At 42.2% G+C, this 10,085-nt stretch overlaps 2 protein-coding genes across 6 annotated transcripts in view; one reads left to right on the forward strand and one right to left on the reverse strand.

Annotated features, from left to right (window-relative positions):
• The window catches only part of Nup98 (nucleoporin 98), a 115,322-nt gene extending 111,712 nt beyond the window's left edge, over positions 1 to 3,610 (reverse strand). For 3 of the 5 annotated variants that reach the window (XM_023702080.1, XM_023702081.1, XM_012517114.2), the window contains exon 1: positions 3,198 to 3,421. The gene's annotated coding sequence lies outside the window, so the exon portion shown is untranslated. Of the gene's footprint in view, positions 1 to 3,197 lie in introns of all 5 variants that reach the window. The other 2 variants (XM_004641957.3, XM_004641956.2) reach the window with 2 other exon arrangements.
• Positions 3,611 to 3,754: 144 nt separating this feature from the next.
• Positions 3,755 to 10,085, forward strand: part of Pgap2 (post-GPI attachment to proteins 2) — a 24,539-nt gene continuing 18,208 nt past the window's right edge. The window contains exon 1 of the mRNA XM_023702085.1: positions 3,755 to 3,806. The gene's annotated coding sequence lies outside the window, so the exon portion shown is untranslated. The remainder of the gene's footprint in view (positions 3,807 to 10,085) is intronic.

The following is a 10,085-nucleotide window of genomic DNA, read 5'->3' on the forward strand; positions in this document are numbered from 1 at the left end:
TTAAATATTTATTTATTTTTATTTATTACATTTATTTATTGTGTGTGTGTGTGTGTGTGTGTGTGGCCAGCTCAGCCCACCAGGGGGCGGGTCTGGCTGGCATGTGGTACTGGGGATCCAACCGCGGTCCCTGTGCTTTGCCAAGCTTGTTTCAAGTAGGTGATTTAGACCACTGAGCCATCTCTCCAGCCCCTGTGTATCTTTTTTAAACAGAGTTTCACTATGCTGTCCAGACTGGCCTTTAGCTCACTTTGTAGCCCCAGCTGGTCTCAAACTCACAATCCTCCCGCCTCAGCCTTGAGATTGCTGGGATTACAGGTGTGAGCCACAGTTTACAATGTATCTTCTTTCAAACAAGATCTTGATTTCTCCTATGCCAGAAAAAGGGAAGTAACCAAAGAAATATAACAAGGAAGAGATGACTCAAAAATGGGAAACACAACAAGTCACTCTAGAACTTAAGTTTTCAACTTCCTACTGTCAGAACTTAATTCTTCCTGGTCAATGTTTTGTTTCTTTTAATTTTTATCTTGGACAACTTTTTTTTTTAACAAATACTACTTATTAACTTACTTTACAGACATCAAGCAAATTAAAGGTATGATTTCGCTACAATACTGGGATTATTTTTACTGAAGGTGTGGTCTAAATGAGGGGCAATTTACATTTTCTGAGGACTTTCACAACCCAAGGAGGAGATATTATGTGTATCCAATGGATAGAGAAGCCAAACAATCAAAAGTGCTTCAGCTAAGGAACCTTTCTTTATAGAGATACACTATGTACCAGATACCCAGTCAATTCTAAACACAATGTGCCAAATACTCAGGGAATATTTTCATACCCCTGTTTCTATTACATCTCTAAATTTCTTAGTCCTCTAACTTTTTAATGAAGTACGTATCTACTGATACAGTATTCTCTTTATTAGAAAGTAAATACCTGGGCTGGAGATATGGCTCAGTGGTCTAAAGCACCTACTTGAAACAAGCTTGGCAAAGCACAGGGGCCGCGGTTCGATCCCCCGGCACCACATGCCAGCCAGCCCCGCCCCCTGGTGGGCTGAGCTGGCCACACACACACACAATAAATAAATGTAATAAATAAATAATTAAAAAAAAAAAAAAAAGAAAGTAAATACCTGCATTAGTACACTTTATACTGTCACCACATATTACGGTAAATATGACACCACTTTTTTCTAAGGTGTCAACTTGGTTTCCTAAAAAATTCTACTTACGGGGGCCCAGCCCTAGCTCAGTTCTTTAAGTGGCTGCTTCCACAATGCTGGCAGCCTCAGTTTGCTGTAGTTCGATCCCCACAACACCCCAGCCATACAAAAGTGCCCTGAAGGCATTCAAGATGCAAAACACACACACACACACACAAAAAAAAATTCTACTTAATCTTGGTAATCTAAGAGTTACTTGGAAGTCAGATATAAAGTACCACATAAAGCATAAACAGTATAAATTCCCTTATTTGGGCCTTATCTGACCAATGTGTACAGAACAAAGTGCCAACAAGTTAACTTCAATGAATACTGAAGAGTCAAAAATAAATTTATCCAAGTTGGTTGTGATTCCATAAACCCATAATCCCAGCACTCAGGAGGCAGCAGGATTCTCACAAATTGGAGGCAACCTGGGCTACATAATTAGTTCAAGGCCAGCCTATATTACAAAGATCCTGTCGCAAAAACACAATTTTATCAAAGCTGTTTCCTTCCATACTACTCAACCTCCAGTTAACACTTTTCATTTCTTGTTTTGTTGAAGGGTTCAGGCATCTTGACATGTTCTCCAGGCTTGTCTAAAACTCCAGGTTCAAGAGATCCTCTTGCCTCAGCCTCAAGTAGCTTTGAGTATAGACATGTATCACATGCATGACTTGGTTTTGCTTTTTAAATGTGCTAATTTCCACCAAGTAAACATCTGCCACCACTTATTTCTGAATTTCTAAAACTGTTAAGGGAGGGCCCAGGAGATAGCACACTAGGTCCTGAGTTCAATCCCCAGTACCGCAATAAATAAATAAATAAATAAATAAAAATAAAACTGTTAAGGGAAATAAACATAGCTATTTTCTTTCTTCCAGTTAATGACTTCATCCAAATGTTTAATGTCTCCGACTTACCCTACTACAATATTTCACTTTGAACTGTGTACCTGAGTCACCATGAGTTCCAAGATACTACAAAATGACAGCTGCCTGGCTTCCTAAACATTGAGATTACTTCCTGCTGTAATTATTCCAGGGCTTCGGTATCTCCCTAACTGGACTACTTTTTTCGCACCAGTATACAGGCAAGTCAATTTAGATTTAGAAGAACAAGAACGATTTTTATAGATTTATTTCCAACATAGCACCACCGGCTTTTACCAACGTTTCAGCGTAGGTTAAACACCACTAAAGAAGTGTCTACTGTAAGGAGACCAAATCGGAAACGCTATTGTGTATCTATCAAATGCCTCGGTACACGTCCTCACCATTCACCAAACAATACTTAACGGTAGCCTGGAACATACATGAAGGTGGAATAGGAGAAACTGTCTCTTGGTCTGGGCCTCAAAATCTCCATGTATAAAGTTGCATAGAAAGACTGAATTAAGTTTTCTAACGTCCTTGTGGCTACAAAAATCCAGGAATCCAATCTTTCTTACCTAGCTTTACAAGGATCATGTGGAATACCAGAAAAGAACCTTTTACCTACACGAAACGACCCTAATTCTCAAATACTGTCTTCAAAAGAACTTCCGACTCACCCATCCTCACCCTCGCACTTCTTCCATACACCCAACGAAGACAAAGCCCATCGAGTATCATAGTCAAACAACTATGAGGAGACCCCACTAGGGTCTCAAGGTGCTGTCCTCGCACAGAAAGGAGTCGCAGGCTCCTAATCACAGTCCAGGGAATGAATGACGATGACCACAGAAATGGAAGCCCCCTCCGCGTGGGCTGCCATGGAAGACTTCAGGCCTAGAACCCACTGGTGCCCAATCTCTACCAGAGCCTGAGGAGCTGGGCTACGGGGCCAAAGGTCGCGGACCCCGCCTCCTCGCTCAGCGGTGACCCAGTCGGCTGGGGCGGGAGACTTCAGAGTCGAGAGGGCCCTGGACGCCTCGCGCACCCGCCCGCCCGGAGAGGAGGAGCCTGCTGGTCCAGGGTCGCCGCTGCTCGGGTTCCCAACTTACCGCGGTGTGTTGGGGAAGGCAGAGTGTCAGAGTGGGGGGCCGAGGCCCGTCCGCCACCCGCTGCTCACAGAGCAGCGCGCGGCCACCAGAAAACCGTCGCTGCCGCCGCCGCCGCCGCCACCGCTGCTACCGACCGCCGCTTCGGGCGCAGGAGCGCAGAGGGCCCGACTGCGTCACACGCCGCCTGCCGTCAGAGGCACGCTAAGGACGCTCCGCCCTTTCTGCGTGCGTATTGGCCGACGAGGCTGCCATTCGAAGTCTTCCTCATTACTCATTGGGCAAAGAGTCTTTTGAAACCGAGCGTAAGGGAGGTCTGCGAAGGAGAGATGGGGAAGAGGAGGGGCGTAACGAGTCCGGGGGAGAAAAAGGGAAAAATGGTGGGCGGGACTTGGAATCCCACCTCTCTGCCGTCGCGGTTGGCTGGGAGGAGGCGTGACGTCACAGAGAGTCCCTTGAAGCGGACTGCTGAGTGGCTAGATTGGTATGTACCGGACGGGGTGGAGAAGAAAAGTGGTGACGCTATACTGAGACTCCGCCCCCTGTCTTGGAGCTGAGAGACTAGCTGCGGAAGCTCGGGCCAATCAGAAGGCTGGCCTCTGGATGGCAGTGGTAACTATTCTAGTGTTCGCTTGCCTTGGTCCGCGGGGGATGATGGGAAGACTTTTTTCTGCGCCTGGCCTGTACTTCCTGGGTAGTACACGTGTAGAGCTGGTGGACCCTCGGAGAGCTGGGTCGGTCTGCATATCTTGTCTGTGGCTGCTTTGAGGCCTAGCTTCCTAATCTGCTTCTCTGCTGACCCAGGGTATCCCCAGAATACCCTTACCATTCTTAATTTCTAAGACAGACCTGAGCATTGTATAGGTGTCCTAAATGAATGATTTATTTTTGGTCCTGATAAAAATGATTGGGGGGCTGAACGTGGTTGCACACGCCTGTAACTCCAGCACTTGGGAGGACAAGGCTGGGGGAGGGGGGTCAGTGAAAGTTTGAGATCAGCTCGGGCTACATAGTGAATAAATAGAATAAGCTACTCAGTAGAATAAGCGCTTGCCTGGCAAGCGCAAGGGCCTGAGTTCAATCCCCGGTTCCACAAAAAAATAAATAAATAAATAAATAAGTAAAAATGTGGTGGCACATGCCTGTAATCCCAACCCACAGGAGGCTAAAACCAGATGATCAAAAATTTGAGGCCAGCCTAAGCTGACTAGAGAGACCCTCTGTCAAATAAATAAATATAAAAGACTTTTGAAACTTCTTTCCCAGATGCACTTTGAGAACCCCTATTGATTCTTAAAAACCTGGTTCAAATGTTTCCACCTTCTGTAAGATACAGTTGCCAACCTTTAGAGAGCTGGGCTAGTGCTTGAGCAACCCTCTGTTATAGTTCTGTCACTTTGTATCCTGTAATTTATATTCTTTTGTTCTGTGTAGTTCCCCGTACTCTCGAAGATCAGAGCTGTGTTTGCATCCTCCTAAGTGTTCCTTCCTGGGCCCCATAATAAAGTAGAATACTGATTTCTTATTATTGGGGGGATATTCTAGAAACTGCACATCACTCAGAAAACAAAGCATATGCTTATTACCTTTATCTTTCCACTACCACTTCCTCTTGGAATAGCAATACAAAGCTGGAAGGAGATTTGCCCAAAACTTAAAATGAATTCTGTTGGAGTTTGCAGTTATGAAAAGGAATTAAAGGGCTGGCCAGATAGTTTAGCAATTAAAGCGCCTGCCTAGACAGATGCAGGGGCCGAGGGTTCCATCTCTAGCCTGCTCTGCCAGCGGCATCCCCAGGGTGCCCTGAGACAGCCATTGAGACTGGGTATGATGGCACATGCCTGTAATCCCAGCATTTGGGAGGCTGAAGAACAGGATCACTGCAAGTCGGATCTGTGTAGTGAGACCCTGTACTAAATACATTTTAAAAAAGAAAAAGAAAGAAATTAAAGACAGTTGACTTAAAAACAACCAAAAAAGTGAAGTGTGTAAAACCTGGTGACACAGACCTGTGATCCCAGCACTTTGGAGGATGAGGCAGGAGGATAGCCACCAGTTCCAGACTGGATTTACACATCGTGAGCTTGAAATCAGCCTGGACTATACAGCAAGACCATATCTAAAAAAAAAAAAAAACCTTAAAAAAAATGATGACAGTTTTGTGTGATGGTGTACACCTGTAGCCCCAGTTTGGGACGGTGAGGCAGAAAGAGAAAAAATTCAAAGCCAGCCTGAGCAATTTAAGAGAGCCTGTATTAAAAGTAAAAAAAAAAAAAAAAAGACTGGTGACATACCTCAGCAATAGAGCTTTTGATTTACAGATAGTTTCAATTGTCAATGCTAGGAAAACAAAAAAATAAAGTGGTTGTGAAGATGGAATAAGATAATGGATGGAGGAAATGATACATTATAGGTATTTAGTAGATGCTTGAAGAAAGCAAAATGTTAATATGGATGGCCAGGGGCCGGGGAGATAGCTCAGTAGAATAAGCGCTTGCCTGGCAAGTGCAAGGGCCTGAATTCAATCCCCGGTTCTGAAAAAAAAAAAAAAGAATGGCTAAATAATGAAGCTAGTAAAACTCTTCTGACCAAACATCCCTGCTTTCCCACCAATCTCCTTTGCCCTTGCTCTAAATCAAAAACTCATTAGTTCTCCCTGAAAAGTTGAAGTACAGTAGCTTCCTCAGTGCTTCCCTCAAAATGTGATTTATTCTTTAACCTTCAAGCCAAATGTTTAAGCTTTGTCTCTACTTATTTCAGTGTCCCTTATAAAGCCAGGCAGCACAGTAGGTAGACTTGAGATATTTGATGCATAAATTAATGAATTAATTTTGTTGTTATTATTGTTGGTTTTTGTTTGTTTGACTTTTGAGATAGGATCTTGCTCTGCAATTCAGGTTGGATTTGAACTTACTGTGTAGCCCAGGCAGGCCTCGAACTTGCAGCAATCCTTCTGCCTCATCCTCCAAAGTGCAGAGATTACAAATGTGTGCCACCATGTCCAGATAAGTAAATTGTTTTGTTTTGCAGTACAGTGGCTCAAGCTCAGGACCTTTGAGTATGCTAGGCAAGTGCTCTACCATTGAATCACATCCTCCCTGCCTTTGGTGTGGGGCTTGAGCCCAGGGTCTTCACACTGTGCCATATCCTCATCCCTTTTTGCCTTTTAATTTGAGACATGATCTCACTAAGTTGCCCCAGGCTGGGTTCAAACTATAATTTTTTTGTTTTCTGACACAGGATCTTGCTATGTAGTTCAGGCTGGCCTTGAACTGACAATTCTTCCTGTCTCAGCATCCCTAGTACTGGGATGACATGTGTATGCCACCACATCCAGCTGGGGCTTTTTTTTTTTTTTTAAAGTACAAAATGGTAAACAAAAAACACTAGAAATGATACAAAATTTCATTAAACAAATAGGAATTCAACAATGGTTGTATTGCATAATTTTATCTCCAAATTAATTGTTCAGATTACCAGATCTAAACCTGCAACACTGGTAAAGATAAAAAAGTTAGAAGAAAGGGCCAGTAATGGGCCCGGGGAGATGGCTCAGTAGGATAAGCGCTTCCCTAGCAAGCGCAAGGGTCTGAGATCAATCCCCGGTTCCACCAAAAAAAAAAAAAAAGAAAATAGAAGAAAGGGCCAGTGAGATAGCACAGCCAACTAAGAGCTTCCTTCGGCAAGCATAGGGACCAGGGTTCCATTTCTGGTACACATGCCACGCTGGCCCCACCCTCACGCACACTGAGCCTGGGACCAAGTCTGAGCATGGTGGCACATGCCTATAATCCCAGCACTGGGGAGGCTGAAAACAGGAGGATCACTACAAGTCTGAGCTGCATAGTGAGGCCCTCTAACAAATACATAAAAAAAGAAGAAATGAAAAAGAAGAAAAATAATTTAAGCATTGACTGCTCTTTTCAGTAGACTAGCAGAAATCAGCAGTACATGTATGTAAGCTATCCTGAATATATACATAAATATCTTTTTCCCTTGTTTCTTTTGTCCTTTTCCTCATCCCAGCTTTTCCTTCTCATTGAACAGATTCTTTGTCTTTCCCAGTATCTCTTTTGTACCCTTCAGATTTTATTTACTCTTTCAGATTTTCCCACTAGTGAGACAGTGTGATGTTTGCACATGTAGGTTTGATTTATTTCACTTATAGGTATAGTCTCTAGTTGCATCCATTTATAAAACCCTCAAATTTACATTTTTTATGTCTGGGTAATACTCCATTGTATAAAAATACCACATACCACATCTTTTTTATCCATTCCTTAATTGATGAGCATTTGGGTTGTTTCCAAATTTAGCTATGACAAATTGTGCTGCTATAAACATGGGTGCACATATATTGCTGTGGTATGATGATTTCAGTTCTTCTGGAAAAATACCCAGGAGGGGAATAGCAAGGTTGAATGGGACCTCCAATGCTAGCTTTTTGAAGAATCTCCATACTAATTCCCAAAGTGGTTGTACCAGTCTGAACTCCCAACAAGAGTGGAAAAGGGTTCCTTTTTTCTCTCCAGCATTTGTTATTGGTTGATTTTGATTTTTAATTTTAATTTTTTTTTGTACCAGCAATCAAACTCAGGACCTTGTGCTTGCCAGGGAGGCATTTAAGCCACTGAGCTATCTTCCTAGCCCTTGATTTCCTGATGATAGCCATTGTTTCTGGGGTAAGATGAAATCTTAGCGTTGTTTTAATTTGCATCTCTTGAATGACAAATGATGTTGAATATTTTTTCATGTATTTTCCATTTATAGTTCTTCATTTGTGACATGTATTTCATCCTGGATGCCCATTTTTGTATTGGGTGTTTGAATTTTGGAGGCCTGATATTTTTAAGTTCTTGATATTTCTATGTAGAAGTCCTTTGTCTGAGCCAGTGAGATAGCTCAGAAGACTAAGCACCTGCTTAGGCAATCACAGGGACCCTCACCCCCATACTACATGCTGTGTGGGCCCCACCCCTGGGGTGTGCTGAGTGGTAGTGTATCCTATAATCCCAGCGCTGGGGAGGGTGAAAACACTATGAATCTGAGCTGCGTAGTGTGACCCTTACCAAAGACATAAAAAAAATAGAAGTCCGTTGTCTGAGGGACAGTTGGTTATAATTTTTTCTCAATTCATGAGTTTTCTTTTTACTCTTGATGGTTTCTTTTGATGTGTAGAAACTTTCCAAAAAGAGAGATCCCAGTTGTTGATTCTTTGAAGTATTTCCCATGCAGTTTGGTTTTTGTTCATAAACTCTGTGCCTACCCTATGTCTTTAGGATTTCTACCTACTTTCTCCTCCAGAAGATACTGAGCTATCTCCCTGGCACCCCCTCCACCACTTTAAAGACAAGGATTTTGAGACATACTTACAAAAACTTGCTGAACAAATTTTGTCTTGAATGCTGGGTGTGGTGGCACGTGCCTATGATCACAGCACTCATGAGGCTGAGGGAGGATGGCTACCTACTGCAAGTTAAAGATCAGAAAAGAAAAAAAGAAACTCTAGACCCATTAACAGTCACTTAGTAACCCTGTTCTCTTCACCTAGCCCCAGAAACTTCACCTTCATCTTTTCTGTATGGATTTGCTGTTGTGAACATTCTATAAAAACATCATCTTGCAGCATGTCTGGCTAGCCTCTTTTACCTAGCTAAGTGTTTTCAAGACTCATCTACATGGATAGCATGTATCAGTACTTAATTCCTTTTTATGATTAATATTCCATGTGTGGGTATACTACGTTTGTTTGTTCTTTACTTAATGGACATTTGGGTGGTTGAATAAGCACTTGCCTGGCAAGTGCAAGGGTCTGAGTTCAATCCCTGGTTCCAAAAAAAAAAAAAATCTATGTTTTTAGCTGTTAGTGAAAAACACTGTTATAAACAGGTAGGACCTCACTATGTCGTCCAGGGCTGAGATTATAAGTACGCATGGCAACTTTTTTTTTTTTTTCCAATACTAGGAATTGAACCCAGGCTGCATGTATACTAGGAAAGGACTCTATCACTGAACTATATTCCAAGTCTACAATTAACTATTCTAAAAGTGAACAATTTGAAGCTAGATAGCAAGTTTGAGCCTACTCTTGGCAATTTAGCAACTGAGTAAGACTGTCTCAAATTAAAAAATAGAAAAAGAATTGGGGACATAGCTTAGTGAGAAAGTCCTGAAGTTGATCTCTAGTACCACAAGGGAAAAAGTGAACAGATCAGTGGCATTTATGATATAGTATTCACAATATTCTGCAGCCCTACTTCTAAACATTTTCATCGCTCTAAGGCAATGATGGTGGACATTTTAGAGCTTTAGGTGAATGTGTGCTATAGGTTTACCACTACTACACTAAGCAAATCACCTTATCTATCAAGCAGTATTTCCTTATTCTTGTCTCCATCCACTACTGATAGCCACCAGTATGCTTATATTATATATAACATCCAGTGGATATATTTACAATCGGTCTTATATATAAAAGGAATCACATCGGGGGCCAGGGAGATAGCTCAGTAGTATAAGCACTTGCCTGGCAAGCACAAAGGCCTGAGTTTAATCCCTGGTTCCACACACACAAATGTTTAAAAGGAAGCATATAGTGTATAGCCTTTTGTGCTTGGCTTCTTTCACTTAGTGTGTTTTCAGAGTTCACCTGGCTTATAGCATTTACCAGTACTTCATTATTTTTCATGGATGGATAATATCCTATTGTATGGATATATTGTAGTTTATCTACTGGTTGGTGGACATTTGGGGTATTTTGACTATGATGAATATGGCTTCTATGAATGTGTATACATGTACCTGTTTGAGTATCTGTTTTCAATACTTTGGGGTGTCTACCTACAAGTTGAATTGCAGTCCTAACTCTACATTTAACTTTTTAGGGATTTT

This window comes from Octodon degus, unplaced genomic scaffold (genome assembly GCF_000260255.1).
Source record: "Octodon degus isolate 3935 unplaced genomic scaffold, OctDeg1.0 scaffold00146, whole genome shotgun sequence".
Lineage (NCBI taxonomy): Eukaryota > Metazoa > Chordata > Mammalia > Rodentia > Octodontidae > Octodon > Octodon degus.